This window comes from Rhinoderma darwinii, chromosome 3, assembly GCF_050947455.1.
Source record: "Rhinoderma darwinii isolate aRhiDar2 chromosome 3, aRhiDar2.hap1, whole genome shotgun sequence".
Classification (NCBI taxonomy): Eukaryota; Metazoa; Chordata; class Amphibia; order Anura; family Rhinodermatidae; genus Rhinoderma; species Rhinoderma darwinii.
Genome location: NC_134689.1, coordinates 362,462,652 through 362,483,777, shown reverse-complemented (window position 1 = coordinate 362,483,777; position 21,126 = coordinate 362,462,652). Strand labels below are relative to the sequence as shown.

Here is a 21,126-nt window from a genome sequence, read left to right as displayed (position 1 = left end):
CGGTCAGTCAAGATACTGTGAGTAATAAGTCATTTACTTCTCTCTTATTAATATATAAAGAAGCATCAGTCCAGTGGATGAAGCCAGTTGAGCACTTTTAATCAGGAACTAAAACAGCAACAGCTTAACTTTAAGAAAGATGAAAGGTAAACACCCCAGATGGGACTTGAACCCACAATCCCTGGCCTAGGAGGCCAGTGCCTTATCCATTAGGCCACTGGGGCTGTAAACTTGCTCTGCGCCGTGGTTTTTTCTTTCCAAAGCAAGCAAACATTCACATGTGATGAGTGAGCGAGAAAGGTTTGTGTTGTACCGTTTGCTTTCCAAATCGGATAAAATCTTAACCGCATGCTTGATTTTTTAAGAAAAGACTAGGTTCCCTTGTATTGTCGTTCTAATTGCACACTAACACGACATTTCTAATGCAGATGAAGGAAATCTTAATGGAGTGACAAAACCCTTTAAAAACTGAATACCTCTTAATATGTATTGGGACAAGTATCCAGTGAAGAACCTAGTCGAGCACTTTTAATCTTGAACTAAAACATGCTAATGGCTTTACTTTAAACCCTTGGTGACATCTCACATACAATTATGTTGCTGCTGCCAAGGGATTAGCGCATCGTCACATAACAGTACATAACAGTGATGGAGCCGGCTCAGAAGCTGGGACAAGTACCCAGTGAAGAAGCCAGAAGAGCACTTATAATCTGGAACCATAACATGCCAATGGCTTTACTTTGAGACAGAGGAAAGGCAAACAATACAGATGGGCGTTAAAGCCACAATCCCTGGCTTAGGAGGCCAGTGCCTTATCCATTAGGCAACTGGGACTTGACTTTTTCTATAAGTGGTTGTTTTTCCAAAGCAATCAAACATTCACTTGTGACTGAGTGATCGAGAATGGTTTGTGTTCTACCGTTTGCTTTCTAGATCTGACAAAATCGTAACCACGTGCTTGCTTTTTGTAGACAAGGGAAAGAGGTTCCCTTGTCTTTTCATTATGATCACACACTTACAGGACTCTGCTAATAAAGATGAAGGAAAGCTTATTAGAGGGCCAAAACCTTTAAAAATACCTCTTAATATATATTGGGACAAGTATCCAGTAAAGAAGCAAGTTGAGCACTTTTAATCTGGAACTAAAACATGCCAATGGCTTTTATTTAAGAAAGAGAAAAGGCAAACACCACAGATGGGACTCACCCTTAAAAACGGTATACCTCTTCCATGTATCCCCTTCAATTATGTTTATAGATCATGGGCCATGAGTAAGTTTGCTATTCCACTGGAGGTCTAAATAAAGCACAAGAAGGCAAGAAAGGAGTGCTCCAGGTGAGGCTCGAACTCACAACCTCGGCATTGCTCAACAGTTACTGCTTTATAAGTACCGTGCGCTGACCGATTGCGCCACTGGAGCTCTTACTGATGTCTGCACGCGTGTCCGTTTTCCACCGTGTGCTGACCGATTGCACCGCGGGATGAAGTGATTCCTCAAGCGTGTCTGTTTTCCATCAATTTTCAAAAACACGACAGCGTTTAAGATAGCGGTCAGTCAAGATACTGTGAGTAATAAGTCATTTACTTCTCTCTTATTAATATATAAAGAAGCATCAGTCCAGTGGATGAAGCCAGTTGAGCACTTTTAATCAGGAACTAAAACAGCAACAGCTTAACTTTAAGAAAGAAGAAAGGTAAACACCCCAGATGGGACTTGAACCCACAATCCCTGGCTTAGGAGGCCAGTGCCTTATCCATTAGGCCACTGGGGCTGTAAACTTGCTCTGCGCCGTGGTTTTTTCTTTCCAAAGCAAGCAAACATTCACATGTGATGAGTGAGCGAGAAAGGTTTGTGTTGTACCGTTTGCTTTCCAAATCGGATAAAATCTTAACCGCATGCTTGTTTTTTTAAGAAAAGACTAGGTTCCCTTGTATTGTCGTTCTAATTGCACACTAACAGGACATTTCTAATGCAGATGAAGGAAATCTTAATGGAGTGACAAAACCCTTTAAAAACTGAATACCTCTTAATATGTATTGGGACAAGTATCCAGTGAAGAACCTAGTCGAGCACTTTTAATCTTGAACTAAAACATGCTAATGGCTTTACTTTAAACCCTTGGTGACATCTCACATACAATTATGTTGCTGCTGCCAAGGGATTAGCGCATCGTCACATAACAGTACGTAACAGTGATGGAGCCGGCCCAGAAGCTGGGACAAGTACCCAGTGAAGAAGCCAGAAGAGCACTTATAATCTGGAACCATAACATGCCAATGGCTTTACTTTGAGACAGAGGAAAGGCAAACAATACAGATGGGCGTTAAAGCCACAATCCCTGGCTTAGGAGGCCAGTGCCTTATCCATTAGGCAACTGGGACTTGACTTTTTCTATAAGTGGTTGTTTTTCCAAAGCAATCAAACATTCACTTGTGACTGAGTGATCGAGAATGGTTTGTGTTCTACCGTTTGCTTTCTAGATCTGACAAAATCTTAACCACGTGCTTGCTTTTTGTAGACAAGGGAAAGAGGGTCCCTTGTCTTTTCATTATGATCACACACTTACAGGACTCTGCTAATAAAGATGAAGGAAAGCTTATTGGAGGGCCAAAACCTTTAAAAATACCTCTTAATATATATTGGGACAAGTATCCAGTAAAGAAGCAAGTTGAGCACTTTTAATCTGGAACTAAAACATGCCAATGGCTTTTATTTAAGAAAGAGAAAAGGCAAACACCACAGATGGGACTCACCCTTAAAAACGGTATACCTCTTCCATGTATCCCCTTCAATTATGTTTATAGATCATGGGCCATGAGTAAGTTTGCTATTCCACTGGAGGTCTAAATAAAGCACAAGAAGGCAAGAAAGGAGTGCTCCAGGTGAGGCTCGAACTCACAACCTCGGCATTGCTCAACAGTTACTGCTTTATAAGTACCGTGCGCTGACCGATTGCGCCACTGGAGCTCTTACTGATGTCTGCACGCGTGTCCGTTTTCCACCGTGTGCTGACCGATTGCACCGCGGGATGAAGTGATTCCTCAAGCGTGTCTGTTTTCCATCAATTTTCAAAAACACGACAGCGTTTAAGATAGCGGTCAGTCAAGATACTGTGAGTAATAAGTCATTTACTTCTCTCTGATTAATATATAAAGAAGCATCAGTCCAGTGGATGAAGCCAGTTGAGCACTTTTAATCAGGAACTAAAACAGCAACAGCTTAACTTTAAGAAAGATGAAAGGTAAACACCCCAGATGGGACTTGAACCCACAATCCCTGGCCTAGAAGGCCAGTGCCTTATCCATTAGGCCACTGGGGCTGTAAACTTGCTCTGCGCCGTGGTTTTTTCTTTCCAAAGCAAGCAAACATTCACATGTGATGAGTGAGCGAGAAAGGTTTGTGTTGTACCGTTTGCTTTCCAAATCGGATAAAATCTTAACCGCATGCTTGATTTTTTAAGAAAAGACTAGGTTCCCTTGTATTGTCGTTCTAATTGCACACTAACAGGACATTTCTAATGCAGATGAAGGAAATCTTAATGGAGTGACAAAACCCTTTAAAAACTGAATACCTCTTAATATGTATTGGGACAAGTATCCAGTGAAGAACCTAGTCGAGCACTTTTAATCTTGAACTAAAACATGCTAATGGCTTTACTTTAAACCCTTGGTGACATCTCACATACAATTATGTTGCTGCTGCCAAGGGATTAGCGCATCGTCACATAACAGTACGTAACAGTGATGGAGCCGGCTCAGAAGCTGGGACAAGTACCCAGTGAAGAAGCCAGAATGGCACTTATAATCTGGAACCATAACATGCCAATGGCTTTACTTTGAGACAGAGGAAAGGCAAACAATACAGATGGGCGTTAAAGCCACAATCCCTGGCTTAGGAGGCCAGTGCCTTACCCATTAGGCAACTGGGACTTGACTTTTTCTATAAGTGGTTGTTTTTCCAAAGCAATCAAACATTCACTTGTGACTGAGTGATCGAGAATGGTTTGTGTTCTACCGTTTGCTTTCTAGATCTGACAAAATCGTAACCACGTGCTTGCTTTTTGTAGACAAGGGAAAGAGGTTCCCTTGTCTTTTCATTATGATCACACACTTACAGGACTCTGCTAATAAAGATGAAGGAAAGCTTATTAGAGGGCCAAAACCTTTAAAAATACCTCTTAATATATATTGGGACAAGTATCCAGTAAAGAAGCAAGTTGAGCACTTTTAATCTGGAACTAAAACATGCCAATGGCTTTTATTTAAGAAAGAGAAAAGGCAAACACCACAGATGGGACTCACCCTTAAAAACGGTATACCTCTTCCATGTATCCCCTTCAATTATGTTTATAGATCATGGGCCATGAGTAAGTTTGCTATTCCACTGGAGGTCTAAATAAAGCACAAGAAGGCAAGAAAGGAGTGCTCCAGGTGAGGCTCGAACTCACAACCTCGGCATTGCTCAACAGTTACTGCTTTATAAGTACCGTGCGCTGACCGATTGCGCCACTGGAGCTCTTACTGATGTCTGCACGCGTGTCCGTTTTCCACCGTGTGCTGACCGATTGCACCGCGGGATGAAGTGATTCCTCAAGCGTGTCTGTTTTCCATCAATTTTCAAAAACACGACAGCGTTTAAGATAGCGGTCAGTCAAGATACTGTGAGTAATAAGTCATTTACTTCTCTCTTATTAATATATAAAGAAGCATCAGTCCAGTGGATGAAGCCAGTTGAGCACTTTTAATCAGGAACTAAAACAGCAACAGCTTAACTTTAAGAAAGAAGAAAGGTAAACACCCCAGATGGGACTTGAACCCACAATCCCTGGCTTAGGAGGCCAGTGCCTTATCCATTAGGCCCCTGGGGCTGTAAACTTGCTCTGCGCCGTGGTTTTTTCTTTCCAAAGCAAGCAAACATTCACATGTGATGAGTGAGCGAGAAAGGTTTGTGTTGTACCGTTTGCTTTCCAAATCGGATAAAATCTTAACCGCATGCTTGTTTTTTTAAGAAAAGACTAGGTTCCCTTGTATTGTCGTTCTAATTGCACACTAACAGGACATTTCTAATGCAGATGAAGGAAATCTTAATGGAGTGACAAAACCCTTTAAAAACTGAATACCTCTTAATATGTATTGGGACAAGTATCCAGTGAAGAACCTAGTCGAGCACTTTTAATCTTGAACTAAAACATGCTAATGGCTTTACTTTAAACCCTTGGTGACATCTCACATACAATTATGTTGCTGCTGCCAAGGGATTAGCGCATCGTCACATAACAGTACGTAACAGTGATGGAGCCGGCCCAGAAGCTGGGACAAGTACCCAGTGAAGAAGCCAGAAGAGCACTTATAATCTGGAACCATAACATGCCAATGGCTTTACTTTGAGACAGAGGAAAGGCAAACAATACAGATGGGCGTTAAAGCCACAATCCCTGGCTTAGGAGGCCAGTGCCTTATCCATTAGGCAACTGGGACTTTACTTTTTCTATAAGTGGTTGTTTTTCCAAAGCAATCAAACATTCACTTGTGACTGAGTGATCGAGAATGGTTTGTGTTCTACCGTTTGCTTTCTAGATCTGACAAAATCTTAACCACGTGCTTGCTTTTTGTAGACAAGGGAAAGAGGGTCCCTTGTCTTTTCATTATGATCACACACTTACAGGACTCTGCTAATAAAGATGAAGGAAAGCTTATTGGAGGGCCAAAACCTTTAAAAATACCTCTTAATATATATTGGGACAAGTATCCAGTAAAGAAGCAAGTTGAGCACTTTTAATCTGGAACTAAAACATGCCAATGGCTTTTATTTAAGAAAGAGAAAAGGCAAACACCACAGATGGGACTCACCCTTAAAAACGGTATACCTCTTCCATGTATCCCCTTCAATTATGTTTATAGATCATGGGCCATGAGTAAGTTTGCTATTCCACTGGAGGTCTAAATAAAGCACAAGAAGGCAAGAAAGGAGTGCTCCAGGTGAGGCTCGAACTCACAACCTCGGCATTGCTCAACAGTTACTGCTTTATAAGTACCGTGCGCTGACCGATTTCGCCACTGGAGCTCTTACTGATGTCTGCACGCGTGTCCGTTTTCCACCGTGTGCTGACCGATTGCACCGCGGGATGAAGTGATTCCTCAAGCGTGTCTGTTTTCCATCAATTTTCAAAAACACGACAGCGTTTAAGATAGCGGTCAGTCAAGATACTGTGAGTAATAAGTCATTTACTTCTCTCTGATTAATATATAAAGAAGCATCAGTCCAGTGGATGAAGCCAGTTGAGCACTTTTAATCAGGAACTAAAACAGCAACAGCTTAACTTTAAGAAAGATGAAAGGTAAACACCCCAGATGGGACTTGAACCCACAATCCCTGGCCTAGAAGGCCAGTGCCTTATCCATTAGGCCACTGGGGCTGTAAACTTGCTCTGCGCCGTGGTTTTTTCTTTCCAAAGCAAGCAAACATTCACATGTGATGAGTGAGCGAGAAAGGTTTGTGTTGTACCGTTTGCTTTCCAAATCGGATAAAATCTTAACCGCATGCTTGATTTTTTAAGAAAAGACTAGGTTCCCTTGTATTGTCGTTCTAATTGCACACTAACAGGACATTTCTAATGCAGATGAAGGAAATCTTAATGGAGTGACAAAACCCTTTAAAAACTGAATACCTCTTAATATGTATTGGGACAAGTATCCAGTGAAGAACCTAGTCGAGCACTTTTAATCTTGAACTAAAACATGCTAATGGCTTTACTTTAAACCCTTGGTGACATCTCACATACAATTATGTTGCTGCTGCCAAGGGATTAGCGCATCGTCACATAACAGTACGTAACAGTGATGGAGCCGGCTCAGAAGCTGGGACAAGTACCCAGTGAAGAAGCCAGAAGAGCACTTATAATCTGGAACCATAACATGCCAATGGCTTTACTTTGAGACAGAGGAAAGGCAAACAATACAGATGGGCGTTAAAGTCACAATCCCTGGCTTAGGAGGCCAGTGCCTTATCCATTAGGCAACTGGGACTTGACTTTTTCTATAAGTGGTTGTTTTTCCAAAGCAATCAAACATTCACTTGTGACTGAGTGATCGAGAATGGTTTGTGTTCTACCGTTTGCTTTCTAGATCTGACAAAATCTTAACCACGTGCTTGCTTTTTGTAGACAAAGGAAAGAGGGTCCCTTGTCTTTTCATTATGATCACACACTTACAGGACTCTGCTAATAAAGATGAAGGAAAGCTTATTGGAGGGCCAAAACCTTTAAAAATACCTCTTAATATATATTGGGACAAGTATCCAGTAAAGAAGCAAGTTGAGCACTTTTAATCTGGAACTAAAACATGCCAATGGCTTTTATTTAAGAAAGAGAAAAGGCAAACACCACAGATGGGACTCACCCTTAAAAACGGTATACCTCTTCCATGTATCCCCTTCAATTATGTTTATAGATCATGGGCCATGAGTAAGTTTGCTATTCCACTGGAGGTCTAAATAAAGCACAAGAAGGCAAGAAAGGAGTGCTCCAGGTGAGGCTCGAACTCACAACCTCGGCATTGCTCAACAGTTACTGCTTTATAAGTACCGTGCGCTGACCGATTGCGCCACTGGAGCTCTTACTGATGTCTGCACGCGTGTCCGTTTTCCACCGTGTGCTGACCGATTGCACCGCGGGATGAAGTGATTCCTCAAGCGTGTCTGTTTTCCATCAATTTTCAAAAACACGACAGCGTTTAAGATAGCGGTCAGTCAAGATACTGTGAGTAATAAGTCATTTACTTCTCTCTTATTAATATATAAAGAAGCATCAGTCCAGTGGATGAAGCCAGTTGAGCACTTTTAATCAGGAACTAAAACAGCAACAGCTTAACTTTAAGAAAGATGAAAGGTAAACACCCCAGATGGGACTTGAACCCACAATCCCTGGCCTAGGAGGCCAGTGCCTTATCCATTAGGCCACTGGGGCTGTAAACTTGCTCTGCGCCGTGGTTTTTTCTTTCCAAAGCAAGCAAACATTCACATGTGATGAGTGAGCGAGAAAGGTTTGTGTTGTACCGTTTGCTTTCCAAATCGGATAAAATCTTAACCGCATGCTTGATTTTTTAAGAAAAGACTAGGTTCCCTTGTATTGTCGTTCTAATTGCACACTAACAGGACATTTCTAATGCAGATGAAGGAAATCTTAATGGAGTGACAAAACCCTTTAAAAACTGAATACCTCTTAATATGTATTGGGACAAGTATCCAGTGAAGAACCTAGTCGAGCACTTTTAATCTTGAACTAAAACATGCTAATGGCTTTACTTTAAACCCTTGGTGACATCTCACATACAATTATGTTGCTGCTGCCAAGGGATTAGCGCATCGTCACATAACAGTACGTAACAGTGATGGAGCCGGCTCAGAAGCTGGGACAAGTACCCAGTGAAGAAGCCAGAAGAGCACTTATAATCTGGAACCATAACATGCCAATGGCTTTACTTTGAGACAGAGGAAAGGCAAACAATACAGATGGGCGTTAAAGCCACAATCCCTGGCTTAGGAGGCCAGTGCCTTATCCATTAGGCAACTGGGACTTGACTTTTTCTATAAGTGGTTGTTTTTCCAAAGCAATCAAACATTCACTTGTGACTGAGTGATCGAGAATGGTTTGTGTTCTACCGTTTGCTTTCTAGATCTGACAAAATCGTAACCACGTGCTTGCTTTTTGTAGACAAGGGAAAGAGGGTCCCTTGTCTTTTCATTATGATCACACACTTACAGGACTCTGCTAATAAAGATGAAGGAAAGCTTATTAGAGGGCCAAAACCTTTAAAAATACCTCTTAATATATATTGGGACAAGTATCCAGTAAAGAAGCAAGTTGAGCACTTTTAATCTGGAACTAAAACATGCCAATGGCTTTTATTTAAGAAAGAGAAAAGGCAAACACCACAGATGGGACTCACCCTTAAAAACGGTATACCTCTTCCATGTATCCCCTTCAATTATGTTTATAGATCATGGGCCATGAGTAAGTTTGCTATTCCACTGGAGGTCTAAATAAAGCACAAGAAGGCAAGAAAGGAGTGCTCCAGGTGAGGCTCGAACTCACAACCTCGGCATTGCTCAACAGTTACTGCTTTATAAGTACCGTGCGCTGACCGATTGCGCCACTGGAGCTCTTACTGATGTCTGCACGCATGTCCGATTGCACCGCGGGATGAAGTGATTCCTCAAGCGTGTCTGTTTTCCATCAATTTTCAAAAACACGACAGCGTTTAAGATAGCGGTCAGTCAAGATACTGTGAGTAATAAGTCATTTACTTCTCTCTGATTAATATATAAAGAAGCATCAGTCCAGTGGATGAAGCCAGTTGAGCACTTTTAATCAGGAACTAAAACAGCAACAGCTTAACTTTAAGATAGATGAAAGGTAAACACCCCAGATGGGACTTGAACCCACAATCCCTGGCCTAGGAGGCCAGTGCCTTATCCATTAGGCCACTGGGGCTGTAAACTTGCTCTGCGCCGTGGTTTTTTCTTTCCAAAGCAAGCAAACATTCACATGTGATGAGTGAGCGAGAAAGGTTTGTGTTGTACCGTTTGCTTTCCAAATCGGATAAAATCTTAACCGCATGCTTGATTTTTTTAAGAAAAGACTAGGTTCCCTTGTATTGTCGTTCTAATTGCACACTAACAGGACATTTCTAATGCAGATGAAGGAAATCTTAATGGAGTGACAAAACCCTTTAAAAACTGAATACCTCTTAATATGTATTGGGACAAGTATCCAGTGAAGAACCTAGTCGAGCACTTTTAATCTTGAACTAAAACATGCTAATGGCTTTACTTTAAACCCTTGGTGACATCTCACATACAATTATGTTGCTGCTGCCAAGGGATTAGCGCATCGTCACATAACAGTACGTAACAGTGATGGAGCCGGCTCAGAAGCTGGGACAAGTACCCAGTGAAGAAGCCAGAAGAGCACTTATAATCTGGAACCATAACATGCCAATGGCTTTACTTTGAGACAGAGGAAAGGCAAACAATACAGATGGGCGTTAAAGCCACAATCCCTGGCTTAGGAGGCCAGTGCCTTATCCATTAGGCAACTGGGACTTGACTTTTTCTATAAGTGGTTGTTTTTCCAAAGCAATCAAACATTCACTTGTGACTGAGTGATCAAGAATGGTTTGTGTTCTACCGTTTGCTTTCTAGATCTGACAAAATCTTAACCACGTGCTTGCTTTTTGTAGACAAGGGAAAGAGGGTCCCTTGTCTTTTCATTATGATCACACACTTACAGGACTCTGCTAATAAAGATGAAGGAAAGCTTATTGGAGGGCCAAAACCTTTAAAAATACCTCTTAATATATATTGGGACAAGTATCCAGTAAAGAAGCAAGTTGAGCACTTTTAATCTGGAACTAAAACATGCCAATGGCTTTTATTTAAGAAAGAGAAAAGGCAAACACAACAGATGGGACTCACCCTTAAAAACGGTATACCTCTTCCATGTATCCCCTTCAATTATGTTTATAGATCATGGGCCATGAGTAAGTTTGCTATTCCACTGGAGGTCTAAATAAAGCACAAGAAGGCAAGAAAGGAGTGCTCCAGGTGAGGCTCGAACTCACAACCTCGGCATTGCTCAACAGTTACTGCTTTATAAGTACCGTGCGCTGACCGATTGCGCCACTGGAGCTCTTACTGATGTCTGCACGCGTGTCCGTTTTCCACCGTGTGCTGACCGATTGCACCGCGGGATGAAGTGATTCCTCAAGCGTGTCTGTTTTCCATCAATTTTCAAAAACACGACAGCGTTTAAGATAGCGGTCAGTCAAGATACTGTGAGTAATAAGTCATTTACTTCTCTCTGATTAATATATAAAGAAGCATCAGTCCAGTGGATGAAGCCAGTTGAGCACTTTTAATCAGGAACTAAAACAGCAACAGCTTAACTTTAAGAAAGTTGAAAGGTAAACACCCCAGATGGGACTTGAACCCACAATCCCTGGCCTAGGAGGCCAGTGCCTTATCCATTAGGCCACTGGGGCTGTAAACTTGCTCTGCGCCGTGGTTTTTTCTTTCCAAAGCAAGCAAACATTCACATGTGATGAGTGAGCGAGAAAGGTTTGTGTTGTACCGTTTGCTTTCCAAATTTGATAAAATCTTAACCGCATGCTTGATTTTTTAAGAAAAGACTAGGTTCCCTTGTATTGTCGTTCTAATTGCACACTAACAGGACATTTCTAATGCAGATGAAGGAAATCTTAATGGAGTGACAAAACCCTTTAAAAACTGAATACCTCTTAATATGTATTGGGACAAGTATCCAGTGAAGAACCTAGTCGAGCACTTTTAATCTTGAACTAAAACATGCTAATGGCTTTACTTTAAACCCTTGGTGACATCTCACATACAATTATGTTGCTGCTGCCAAGGGATTAGCGCATCGTCACATAACAGTACGTAACAGTGATGGAGCCGGCTCAGAAGCTGGGACAAGTACCCAGTGAAGAAGCCAGAAGAGCACTTATAATCTGGAACCATAACATGCCAATGGCTTTACTTTGAGACAGAGGAAAGGCAAACAATACAGATGGGCGTTAAAGCCACAATCCCTGGCTTAGGAGGCCAGTGCCTTATCCATTAGGCAACTGGGACTTGACTTTTTCTATAAGTGGTTGTTTTTCCAAAGCAATCAAACATTCACTTGTGACTGAGTGATCGAGAATGGTTTGTGTTCTACCGTTTGCTTTCTAGATCTGACAAAATCTTAACCACGTGCTTGCTTTTTGTAGACAAGGGAAAGAGGGTCCCTTGTCTTTTCATTATGATCACACACTTACAGGACTCTGCTAATAAAGATGAAGGAAAGCTTATTGGAGGGCCAAAACCTTTAAAAATACCTCTTAATTTATATTGGGACAAGTATCCAGTAAAGAAGCAAGTTGAGCACTTTTAATCTGGAACTAAAACATGCCAATGGCTTTTATTTAAGAAAGAGAAAAGGCAAACACCACAGATGGGACTCACCCTTAAAAACGGTATACCTCTTCCATGTATCCCCTTCAATTATGTTTATAGATCATGGGCCATGAGTAAGTTTGCTATTCCACTGGAGGTCTAAATAAAGCACAAGAAGGCAAGAAAGGAGTGCTCCAGGTGAGGCTCGAACTCACAACCTCGGCATTGCTCAACAGTTACTGCTTTATAAGTACCGTGCGCTGACCGATTGCGCCACTGGAGCTCTTACTGATGTCTGCACGCGTGTCCGTTTTCCACCGTGTGCTGACCGATTGCACCGCGGGATGAAGTGATTCCTCAAGCGTGTCTGTTTTCCATCAATTTTCAAAAACACGACAGCGTTTAAGATAGCGGTCAGTCAAGATACTGTGAGTAATAAGTCATTTACTTCTCTCTGATTAATATATAAAGAAGCATCAGTCCAGTGGATGAAGCCAGTTGAGCACTTTTAATCAGGAACTAAAACAGCAACAGCTTAACTTTAAGAAAGATGAAAGGTAAACACCCCAGATGGGACTTGAACCCACAATCCCTGGCCTAGGAGGCCAGTGCCTTATCCATTAGGCCACTGGGGCTGTAAACTTGCTCTGCGCCGTGGTTTTTTCTTTCCAAAGCAAGCAAACATTCACATGTGATGAGTGAGCGAGAAAGGTTTGTGTTGTACCGTTTGCTTTCCAAATCGGATAAAATCTTAACCGCATGCTTGATTTTTTTAAGAAAAGACTAGGTTCCCTTGTATTGTCGTTCTAATTGCACACTAACAGGACATTTCTAATGCAGATGAAGGAAATCTTAATGGAGTGACAAAACCCTTTAAAAACTGAATACCTCTTAATATGTATTGGGACAAGTATCCAGTGAAGAACCTAGTCGAGCACTTTTAATCTTGAACTAAAACATGCTAATGGCTTTACTTTAAACCCTTGGTGACATCTCACATACAATTATGTTGCTGCTGCCAAGGGATTAGCGCATCGTCACATAACAGTACGTAACAGTGATGGAGCCGGCTCAGAAGCTGGGACAAGTACCCAGTGAAGAAGCCAGAAGAGCACTTATAATCTGGAACCATAACATGCCAATGGCTTTACTTTGAGACAGAGGAAAGGCAAACAATACAGATGGGCGTTAAAGCCACAATCCCTGGCTTAGGAGGCCAGTGCCTTATCCATTAGGCAACTGGGACTTGACTTTTTCTATAAGTGGTTGTTTTTCCAAAGCAATCAAACATTCACTTGTGACTGAGTGATCGAGAATGGTTTGTGTTCTACCGTTTGCTTTCTAGATCTGACAAAATCTTAACCACGTGCTTGCTTTTTGTAGACAAGGGAAAGAGGGTCCCTTGTCTTTTCATTATGATCACACACTTACAGGACTCTGCTAATAAAGATGAAGGAAAGCTTATTGGAGGGCCAAAACCTTTAAAAATACCTCTTAATTTATATTGGGACAAGTATCCAGTAAAGAAGCAAGTTGAGCACTTTTAATCTGGAACTAAAACATGCCAATGGCTTTTATTTAAGAAAGAGAAAAGGCAAACACCACAGATGGGACTCACCCTTAAAAACGGTATACCTCTTCCATGTATCCCCTTCAATTATGTTTATAGTTCATGGGCCATGAGTAAGTTTGCTATTCCACTGGAGGTCTAAATAAAGCACAAGAAGGCAAGAAAGGAGTGCTCCAGGTGAGGCTCGAACTCACAACCTCGGCATTGCTCAACAGTTACTGCTTTATAAGTACCGTGCGCTGACCGATTGCGCCACTGGAGCTCTTACTGATGTCTGCACGCGTGTCCGTTTTCCACCGTGTGCTGACCGATTGCACCGCGGGATGAAGTGATTCCTCAAGCGTGTCTGTTTTCCATCAATTTTCAAAAACACGACAGCGTTTAAGATAGCGGTCAGTCAAGATACTGTGAGTAATAAGTCATTTACTTCTCTCTGATTAATATATAAAGAAGCATCAGTCCAGTGGATGAAGCCAGTTGAGCACTTTTAATCAGGAACTAAAACAGCAACAGCTTAACTTTAAGAAAGATGAAAGATAAACACCCCAGATGGGACTTGAACCCACAATCCCTGGCCTAGGAGGCCAGTGCCTTATCCATTAGGCCACTGGGGCTGTAAACTTGCTCTGCGCCGTGGTTTTTTCTTTCCAAAGCAAGCAAACATTCACATGTGATGAGTGAGCGAGAAAGGTTTGTGTTGTACCGTTTGCTTTCCAAATCGGATAAAATCTTAACCGCATGCTTGATTTTTTAAGAAAAGACTAGGTTCCCTTGTATTGTCGTTCTAATTGCACACTAACAGGATATTTCTAATGCAGATGAAGGAAATCTTAATGGAGTGACAAAACCCTTTAAAAACTGAATACCTCTTAATATGTATTGGGACAAGTATCCAGTGAAGAACCTAGTCGAGCACTTTTAATCTTGAACTAAAACATGCTAATGGCTTTACTTTAAACCCTTGGTGACATCTCACATACAATTATGTTGCTGCTGCCAAGGGATTAGCGCATCGTCACATAACAGTACGTAACAGTGATGGAGCCGGCTCAGAAGCTGGGACAAGTACCCAGTGAAGAAGCCAGAAGAGCACTTATAATCTGGAACCATAACATGCCAATGGCTTTACTTTGAGACAGAGGAAAGGCAAACAATACAGATGGGCGTTAAAGCCACAATCCCTGGCTTAGGAGGCCAGTGCCTTATCCATTAGGCAACTGGGACTTGACTTTTTCTATAAGTGGTTGTTTTTCCAAAGCAATCAAACATTCACTTGTGACTGAGTGATCGAGAATGGTTTGTGTTCTACCGTTTGCTTTCTAGATCTGACAAAATCTTAACCACGTGCTTGCTTTTTGTAGACAAGGGAAAGAGGGTCCCTTGTCTTTTCATTATGATCACACACTTACAGGACTCTGCTAATAAAGATGAAGGAAAGCTTATTGGAGGGCCAAAACCTTTAAAAATACCTCTTAATATATATTGGGACAAGTATCCAGTAAAGAAGCAAGTTGAGCACTTTTAATCTGGAACTAAAACATGCCAATGGCTTTTATTTAAGAAAGAGAAAAGGCAAACACCACAGATGGGACTCACCCTTAAAAACGGTATACCTCTTCCATGTATCCCCTTCAATTATGTTTATAGATCATGGGCCATGAGTAAGTTTGCTATTCCACTGGAGGTCTAAATAAAGCACAAGAAGGCAAGAAAGGAGTGCTCCAGGTGAGGCTCGAACTCACAACCTCGGCATTGCTCAACAGTTACTGCTTTATAAGTACCGTGCGCTGACCGATTGCACCACTGGAGCTCTTACTGATGTCTGCACGCGTGTCCGTTTTCCACCGTGTGCTGACCGATTGCACCGCGGGATGAAGTGATTCCTCAAGCGTGTCTGTTTTCCATCAATTTTCAAAAACACGACAGCGTTTAAGATAGCGGTCAGTCAAGATACTGTGAGTAATAAGTCATTTACTTCTCTCTGATTAATATATAAAGAAGCATCAGTCCAGTGGATGAAGCCAGTTGAGCACTTTTAATCAGGAACTAAAACAGCAACAGCTTAACTTTAAGAAAGATGAAAGGTAAACACCCCAGATAGGACTTGAACCCACAATCCCTGGCCTAGGAGGCCAGTGCCTTATCCATTAGGCCACTGGGGCTGTAAACTTGCTCTGCGCCGTGGTTTTTTCTTTCCAAAGCAAGCAAACATTCACATGTGATGAGTGAGCGAGAAAGGTTTGTGTTGTACCGTTTGCTTTCCAAATCGGATAAAATCTTAACCGCATGCTTGATTTTTTAAGAAAAGACTAGGTTCCCTTGTATTGTCGTTCTAATTGCACACTAACAGGACATTTCTAATGCAGATGAAGTAAATCTTAATGGAGTGACAAAACCCTTTAAAAACTGAATACCTCTTAATATGTATTGGGACAAGTATCCAGTGAAGAACCTAGTCGAGCACTTTTAATCTTGAACTAAAACATGCTAATGGCTTTACTTTAAACCCTTGGTGACATCTCACATACAATTATGTTGCTGCTGCCAAGGGATTAGCGCATCGTCACATAACAGTACGTAACAGTGATGGAGCCGGCTCAGAAGCTGGGACAAGTACCCAGTGAAGAAGCCAGAAGAGCACTTATAATCTGGAACCATAACATGCCAATGGCTTTACTTTGAGACAGAGGAAAGGCAAACAATACAGATGGGCGTTAAAGCCACAATCCCTGGCTTAGGAGGCCAGTGCCTTATCCATTAGGCAACTGGGACTTGACTTGTTCTATAAGTGGTTGTTTTTCCAAAGCAATCAAACATTCACTTGTGACTGAGTGATCAAGAATGGTTTGTGTTCTACCGTTTGCTTTCTAGATCTGACAAAATCTTAACCACGTGCTTGCTTTTTGTAGACAAAGGAAAGAGGGTCCCTTGTCTTTTCATTATGATCACACACTTACAGGACTCTGCTAATAAAGATGAAGGAAAGCTTATTGGAGGGCCAAAACCTTTAAAAATACCTCTTAATATATATTGGGACAAGTATCCAGTAAAGAAGCAAGTTGAGCACTTTTAATCTGGAACTAAAACATGCCAATGGCTTTTATTTAAGAAAGAGAAAAGGCAAACACCACAGATGGGACTCACCCTTAAAAACGGTATACCTCTTCCATGTATCCCCTTCAATTATGTTTATAGATCATGGGCCATGAGTAAGTTTGCTATTCCACTGGAGGTCTAAATAAAGCACAAGAAGGCAAGAAAGGAGTGCTCCAGGTGAGGCTCGAACTCACAACCTCGGCATTGCTCAACAGTTACTGCTTTATAAGTACCGTGAACTGACCGATTGCGCCACTGGAGCTCTTACTGATGTCTGCACGCGTGTCAGTTTTCCACCGTGTGCTGACCGATTGCACCGCGGGATGAAGTGATTCCTCAAGCGTGTCTGTTTTCCATCAATTTTCAAAAACACGACAGCGTTTAAGATAGCGGTCAGTCAAGATACTGTGAGTAATAAGTCATTTACTTCTCTCTTATTAATATATAAAGAAGCATCAGTCCAGTGGATGAAGCCAGTTGAGCACTTTTAATCAGGAACTAAAACAGCAACAGCTTAACTTTAAGAAAGATGAAAGGTAAACACCCCAGATGGGACTTGAACCCACAATCCCTGGCTTAGGAGGCCAGTGCCTTATCCATTAGGCCACTGGGGCTGTAAATTTGCTCTGCGCCGTGGTTTTTTCTTTCCAAAGCAAGCAAACATTCACATGTGATGAGTGAGCGAGAAAGGTTTGTGTTGTACCGTTTGCTTTCCAAATCGGATAAAATCTTAACCGCATGCATGTTTTTTTAAGAAAAGACTAGGTTCCCTTGTATTGTCGTTCTAATTGCACACTAACAGGACATTTCTAATGCAGATGAAGGAAATCTTAATGGAGTGACAAAACCCTTTAAAAACTGAATACCTCTTAATATGTATTGAGATAAGTATCCAGTGAAGAACCTAGTCGAGCACTTTTAATCTTGAACTAAAACATGCTAATGGCTTTACTTTAAACCCTTGGTGACATCTCACATACAATTATGTTGCTGCTGCCAAGGGATTAGCGCATCGTCACATAACAGTACGTAACAGTGATGGAGCCGGCCCAGAAGCTGGGACAAGTACCCAGTGAAGAAGCCAGAAGAGCACTTATAATCTGGAACCATAACATGCCAATGGCTTTACTTTGAGACAGAGGAAAGGCAAACAATACAGATGGGCGTTAAAGCCACAATCCCTGGCTTAGGAGGCCAGTGCCTTATCCATTAGGCAACTGGGACTTTACTTTTTCTATAAGTGGTTGTTTTTCCAAAGCAATCAAACATTCACTTGTGACTGAGTGATCGAGAATGGTTTGTGTTCTACCGTTTGCTTTCTAGATCTGACAAAATCTTAACCACGTGATTGCTTTTTGTAGACAAGGGAAAGAGGGTCCCTTGTCTTTTCATTATGATCACACACTTACAGGACTCTGCTAATAAAGATGAAGGAAAGCTTATTGGAGGGCCAAAACCTTTAAAAATACCTCTTAATATATATTGGGACAAGTATCCAGTAAAGAAGCAAGTTGAGCACTTTTAATCTGGAACTAAAACATGCCAATGGCTTTTATTTAAGAAAGAGAAAAGGCAAACACCACAGATGGGACTCACCCTTAAAAACGGTATACCTCTTCCATGTATCCCCTTCAATTATGTTTATAGATCATGGGCCATGAGTAAGTTTGCTATTCCACTGGAGGTCTAAATAAAGCACAAGAAGGCAAGAAAGGAGTGCTCCAGGTGAGGCTCGAACTCACAACCTCGGCATTGCTCAACAGTTACTGCTTTATAAGTACCGTGAACTGACCGATTGCGCCACTGGAGCTCTTACTGATGTCTGCACGCGTGTCAGTTTTCCACCGTGTGCTGACCGATTGCACCGCGGGATGAAGTGATTCCTCAAGCGTGTCTGTTTTCCATCAATTTTCAAAAACACGACAGCGTTTAAGATAGCGGTCAGTCAAGATACTGTGAGTAATAAGTCATTTACTTCTCTCTTATTAATATATAAAGAAGCATCAGTCCAGTGGATGAAGCCAGTTGAGCACTTTTAATCAGGAACTAAAACAGCAACAGCTTAACTTTAAGAAAGATGAAAGGTAAACACCCCAGATGGGACTTGAACCCACAATCCCTGGCTTAGGAGGCCAGTGCCTTATCCATTAGGCCACTGGGGCTGTAAATTTGCTCTGCGCCGTGGTTTTTTCTTTCCAAAGCAAGCAAACATTCACATGTGATGAGTGAGCGAGAAAGGTTTGTGTTGTACCGTTTGCTTTCCAAATCGGATAAAATCTTAACCGCATGCTTGTTTTTTTAAGAAAAGACTAGGTTCCCTTGTATTGTCGTTCTAATTGCACACTAACAGGACATTTCTAATGCAGATGAAGGAAATCTTAATGGAGTGACAAAACCCTTTAAAAACTGAATACCTCTTAATATGTATTGAGATAAGTATCCAGTGAAGAACCTAGTCGAGCACTTTTAATCTTGAACTAAAACATGCTAATGGCTTTACTTTAAACCCTTGGTGACATCTCACATACAATTATGTTGCTGCTGCCAAGGGATTAGCGCATCGTCACATAACAGTACGTAACAGTGATGGAGCCGGCCCAGAAGCTGGGACAAGTACCCAGTGAAGAAGCCAGAAGAGCACTTATAATCTGGAACCATAACATGCCAATGGCTTTACTTTGAGACAGAGGAAAGGCAAACAATACAGATGGGCGTTAAAGCCACAATCCCTGGCTTAGGAGGCCAGTGCCTTATCCATTAGGCAACTGGGACTTTACTTTTTCTATAAGTGGTTGTTTTTCCAAAGCAATCAAACATTCACTTGTGACTGAGTGATCGAGAATGGTTTGTGTTCTACCGTTTGCTTTCTAGATCTGACAAAATCTTAACCACGTGATTGCTTTTTGTAGACAAGGGAAAGAGGGTCCCTTGTCTTTTCATTATGATCACACACTTACAGGACTCTGCTAATAAAGATGAAGGAAAGCTTATTGGAGGGCCAAAACCTTTAAAAATACCTCTTAATATATATTGGGACAAGTATCCAGTAAAGAAGCAAGTTGAGCACTTTTAATCTGGAACTAAAACATGCCAATGGCTTTTATTTAAGAAAGAGAAAAGGCAAACACCACAGATGGGACTCACCCTTAAAAACGGTATACCTCTTCCATGTATCCCCTTCAATTATGTTTATAGATCATGGGCCATGAGTAAGTTTGCTATTCCACTGGAGGTCTAAATAAAGCACAAGAAGGCAAGAAAGGAGTGCTCCAGGTGAGGCTCGAACTCACAACCTCGGCATTGCTCAACAGTTACTGCTTTATAAGTACCGTGAACTGACCGATTGCGCCACTGGAGCTCTTACTGATGTCTGCACGCGTGTCAGTTTTCCACCGTGTGCTGACCGATTGCACCGCGGGATGAAGTGATTCCTCAAGCGTGTCTGTTTTCCATCAATTTTCAAAAACACGACAGCGTTTAAGATAGCGGTCAGTCAAGATACTGTGAGTAATAAGTCATTTACTTCTCTCTTATTAATATATAAAGAAGCATCAGTCCAGTGGATGAAGCCAGTTGAGCACTTTTAATCAGGAACTAAAACAGCAACAGCTTAACTTTAAGAAAGATGAAAAGTAAACACCCCAGATGGGACTTGAACCCACAATCCCTGGCTTAGGAGGCCAGTGCCTTATCCATTAGGCCACTGGGGCTGTAAATTTGCTCTGCGCCGTGGTTTTTTCTTTCCAAAGCAAGCAAACATTCACATGTGATGAGTGAGCGAGAAAGGTTTGTGTTGTACCGTTTGCTTTCCAAATCGGATAAAATCTTAACCGCATGCTTGTTTTTTTAAGAAAAGACTAGGTTCCCTTGTATTGTCGTTCTAATTGCACACTAACAGGACATTTCTAATGCAGATGAAGGAAATCTTAATGGAGTGACAAAACCCTTTAAAAACTGAATACCTCTTAATATGTATTGGGACAAGTATCCATTGAAGAACCTAGTCGAGCACTTTTAATCTTGAACTAAAACATGCTAATGGCTTTACTTTAAACCCTTGGTGACATCTCACATACAATTATGTTGCTGCTGCCAAGGGATTAGCGCATCGTCACATAACAGTACGTAACAGTGATGGAGCCGGCTCAGAAGCTGGGACAAGTACCCAGTGAAGAAGCCAGAAGAGCACTTATAATCTGGAACCATAACATGCCAATGGCTTTACTTTGAGACAGAGGAAAGGCAAACAATACAGATGGGCGTTAAAGCCACAATCCCTGGCTTAGGAGGCCAGTGCCTTATCCATTAGGCAACTGGGGCTTGACTTTTTCTATAAGTGGTTGTTTTTCCAAAGCAATCAAACATTCACTTGTGACTGAGTGATCGAGAATGGTTTGTGTTCTACCGTTTGCTTTCTAGATCTGACAAAATCTTAACCACGTGCTTGCTTTTTGTAGACAAGGGAAAGAGGGTCCCTTGTCTTTTCATTATGATCACACACTTACAG

The 21,126-nt window shown here is 41.7% G+C and overlaps 26 non-coding genes across 26 annotated transcripts; all 26 read right to left on the bottom strand.

The window, feature by feature from the left end:
- Positions 1 to 151: 151 nt before the first annotated feature.
- Positions 152 to 224, bottom strand: TRNAR-CCU (transfer RNA arginine (anticodon CCU)). The gene has a single exon. It is a non-coding gene; the product is annotated as a tRNA-Arg (tRNA).
- A 1,103-nt stretch (positions 225 to 1,327) lies between these two features.
- On the bottom strand, positions 1,328 to 1,420 carry TRNAI-UAU (transfer RNA isoleucine (anticodon UAU)). The gene is given in 2 exon segments: positions 1,328 to 1,363; positions 1,383 to 1,420. It is a non-coding gene; the product is annotated as a tRNA-Ile (tRNA).
- A 279-nt stretch (positions 1,421 to 1,699) lies between these two features.
- On the bottom strand, positions 1,700 to 1,772 carry TRNAR-CCU (transfer RNA arginine (anticodon CCU)). The gene has a single exon. It is a non-coding gene; the product is annotated as a tRNA-Arg (tRNA).
- Positions 1,773 to 2,875: 1,103 nt separating this feature from the next.
- TRNAI-UAU (transfer RNA isoleucine (anticodon UAU)) lies at positions 2,876 to 2,968 on the bottom strand. Its single transcript is given in 2 exon segments — positions 2,876 to 2,911; positions 2,931 to 2,968. It is a non-coding gene; the product is annotated as a tRNA-Ile (tRNA).
- Positions 2,969 to 3,247: 279 nt separating this feature from the next.
- On the bottom strand, positions 3,248 to 3,320 carry TRNAR-UCU (transfer RNA arginine (anticodon UCU)). The gene has a single exon. It is a non-coding gene; the product is annotated as a tRNA-Arg (tRNA).
- Positions 3,321 to 4,423: 1,103 nt separating this feature from the next.
- TRNAI-UAU (transfer RNA isoleucine (anticodon UAU)) lies at positions 4,424 to 4,516 on the bottom strand. The gene is given in 2 exon segments: positions 4,424 to 4,459; positions 4,479 to 4,516. It is a non-coding gene; the product is annotated as a tRNA-Ile (tRNA).
- Positions 4,517 to 4,795: 279 nt separating this feature from the next.
- Positions 4,796 to 4,868, bottom strand: TRNAR-CCU (transfer RNA arginine (anticodon CCU)). The gene has a single exon. It is a non-coding gene; the product is annotated as a tRNA-Arg (tRNA).
- Positions 4,869 to 5,971: 1,103 nt separating this feature from the next.
- TRNAI-UAU (transfer RNA isoleucine (anticodon UAU)) lies at positions 5,972 to 6,064 on the bottom strand. The gene is given in 2 exon segments: positions 5,972 to 6,007; positions 6,027 to 6,064. It is a non-coding gene; the product is annotated as a tRNA-Ile (tRNA).
- A 279-nt stretch (positions 6,065 to 6,343) lies between these two features.
- Positions 6,344 to 6,416, bottom strand: TRNAR-UCU (transfer RNA arginine (anticodon UCU)). The gene has a single exon. It is a non-coding gene; the product is annotated as a tRNA-Arg (tRNA).
- Positions 6,417 to 7,519: 1,103 nt separating this feature from the next.
- On the bottom strand, positions 7,520 to 7,612 carry TRNAI-UAU (transfer RNA isoleucine (anticodon UAU)). The gene is given in 2 exon segments: positions 7,520 to 7,555; positions 7,575 to 7,612. It is a non-coding gene; the product is annotated as a tRNA-Ile (tRNA).
- Positions 7,613 to 7,891: 279 nt separating this feature from the next.
- TRNAR-CCU (transfer RNA arginine (anticodon CCU)) lies at positions 7,892 to 7,964 on the bottom strand. The gene has a single exon. It is a non-coding gene; the product is annotated as a tRNA-Arg (tRNA).
- Positions 7,965 to 9,067: 1,103 nt separating this feature from the next.
- On the bottom strand, positions 9,068 to 9,160 carry TRNAI-UAU (transfer RNA isoleucine (anticodon UAU)). The gene is given in 2 exon segments: positions 9,068 to 9,103; positions 9,123 to 9,160. It is a non-coding gene; the product is annotated as a tRNA-Ile (tRNA).
- A 258-nt stretch (positions 9,161 to 9,418) lies between these two features.
- Positions 9,419 to 9,491, bottom strand: TRNAR-CCU (transfer RNA arginine (anticodon CCU)). The gene has a single exon. It is a non-coding gene; the product is annotated as a tRNA-Arg (tRNA).
- Positions 9,492 to 10,595: 1,104 nt separating this feature from the next.
- On the bottom strand, positions 10,596 to 10,688 carry TRNAI-UAU (transfer RNA isoleucine (anticodon UAU)). The gene is given in 2 exon segments: positions 10,596 to 10,631; positions 10,651 to 10,688. It is a non-coding gene; the product is annotated as a tRNA-Ile (tRNA).
- Positions 10,689 to 10,967: 279 nt separating this feature from the next.
- On the bottom strand, positions 10,968 to 11,040 carry TRNAR-CCU (transfer RNA arginine (anticodon CCU)). Its single transcript has one exon. It is a non-coding gene; the product is annotated as a tRNA-Arg (tRNA).
- A 1,103-nt stretch (positions 11,041 to 12,143) lies between these two features.
- TRNAI-UAU (transfer RNA isoleucine (anticodon UAU)) lies at positions 12,144 to 12,236 on the bottom strand. Its single transcript is given in 2 exon segments — positions 12,144 to 12,179; positions 12,199 to 12,236. It is a non-coding gene; the product is annotated as a tRNA-Ile (tRNA).
- A 279-nt stretch (positions 12,237 to 12,515) lies between these two features.
- TRNAR-CCU (transfer RNA arginine (anticodon CCU)) lies at positions 12,516 to 12,588 on the bottom strand. The gene has a single exon. It is a non-coding gene; the product is annotated as a tRNA-Arg (tRNA).
- A 1,104-nt stretch (positions 12,589 to 13,692) lies between these two features.
- Positions 13,693 to 13,785, bottom strand: TRNAI-UAU (transfer RNA isoleucine (anticodon UAU)). The gene is given in 2 exon segments: positions 13,693 to 13,728; positions 13,748 to 13,785. It is a non-coding gene; the product is annotated as a tRNA-Ile (tRNA).
- Positions 13,786 to 14,064: 279 nt separating this feature from the next.
- TRNAR-CCU (transfer RNA arginine (anticodon CCU)) lies at positions 14,065 to 14,137 on the bottom strand. Its single transcript has one exon. It is a non-coding gene; the product is annotated as a tRNA-Arg (tRNA).
- Positions 14,138 to 15,240: 1,103 nt separating this feature from the next.
- On the bottom strand, positions 15,241 to 15,333 carry TRNAI-UAU (transfer RNA isoleucine (anticodon UAU)). Its single transcript is given in 2 exon segments — positions 15,241 to 15,276; positions 15,296 to 15,333. It is a non-coding gene; the product is annotated as a tRNA-Ile (tRNA).
- Positions 15,334 to 16,788: 1,455 nt separating this feature from the next.
- TRNAI-UAU (transfer RNA isoleucine (anticodon UAU)) lies at positions 16,789 to 16,881 on the bottom strand. The gene is given in 2 exon segments: positions 16,789 to 16,824; positions 16,844 to 16,881. It is a non-coding gene; the product is annotated as a tRNA-Ile (tRNA).
- A 279-nt stretch (positions 16,882 to 17,160) lies between these two features.
- On the bottom strand, positions 17,161 to 17,233 carry TRNAR-CCU (transfer RNA arginine (anticodon CCU)). The gene has a single exon. It is a non-coding gene; the product is annotated as a tRNA-Arg (tRNA).
- Positions 17,234 to 18,336: 1,103 nt separating this feature from the next.
- On the bottom strand, positions 18,337 to 18,429 carry TRNAI-UAU (transfer RNA isoleucine (anticodon UAU)). Its single transcript is given in 2 exon segments — positions 18,337 to 18,372; positions 18,392 to 18,429. It is a non-coding gene; the product is annotated as a tRNA-Ile (tRNA).
- A 279-nt stretch (positions 18,430 to 18,708) lies between these two features.
- Positions 18,709 to 18,781, bottom strand: TRNAR-CCU (transfer RNA arginine (anticodon CCU)). Its single transcript has one exon. It is a non-coding gene; the product is annotated as a tRNA-Arg (tRNA).
- A 1,103-nt stretch (positions 18,782 to 19,884) lies between these two features.
- On the bottom strand, positions 19,885 to 19,977 carry TRNAI-UAU (transfer RNA isoleucine (anticodon UAU)). The gene is given in 2 exon segments: positions 19,885 to 19,920; positions 19,940 to 19,977. It is a non-coding gene; the product is annotated as a tRNA-Ile (tRNA).
- A 279-nt stretch (positions 19,978 to 20,256) lies between these two features.
- TRNAR-CCU (transfer RNA arginine (anticodon CCU)) lies at positions 20,257 to 20,329 on the bottom strand. Its single transcript has one exon. It is a non-coding gene; the product is annotated as a tRNA-Arg (tRNA).
- Positions 20,330 to 21,126: the final 797 nt, after the last annotated feature.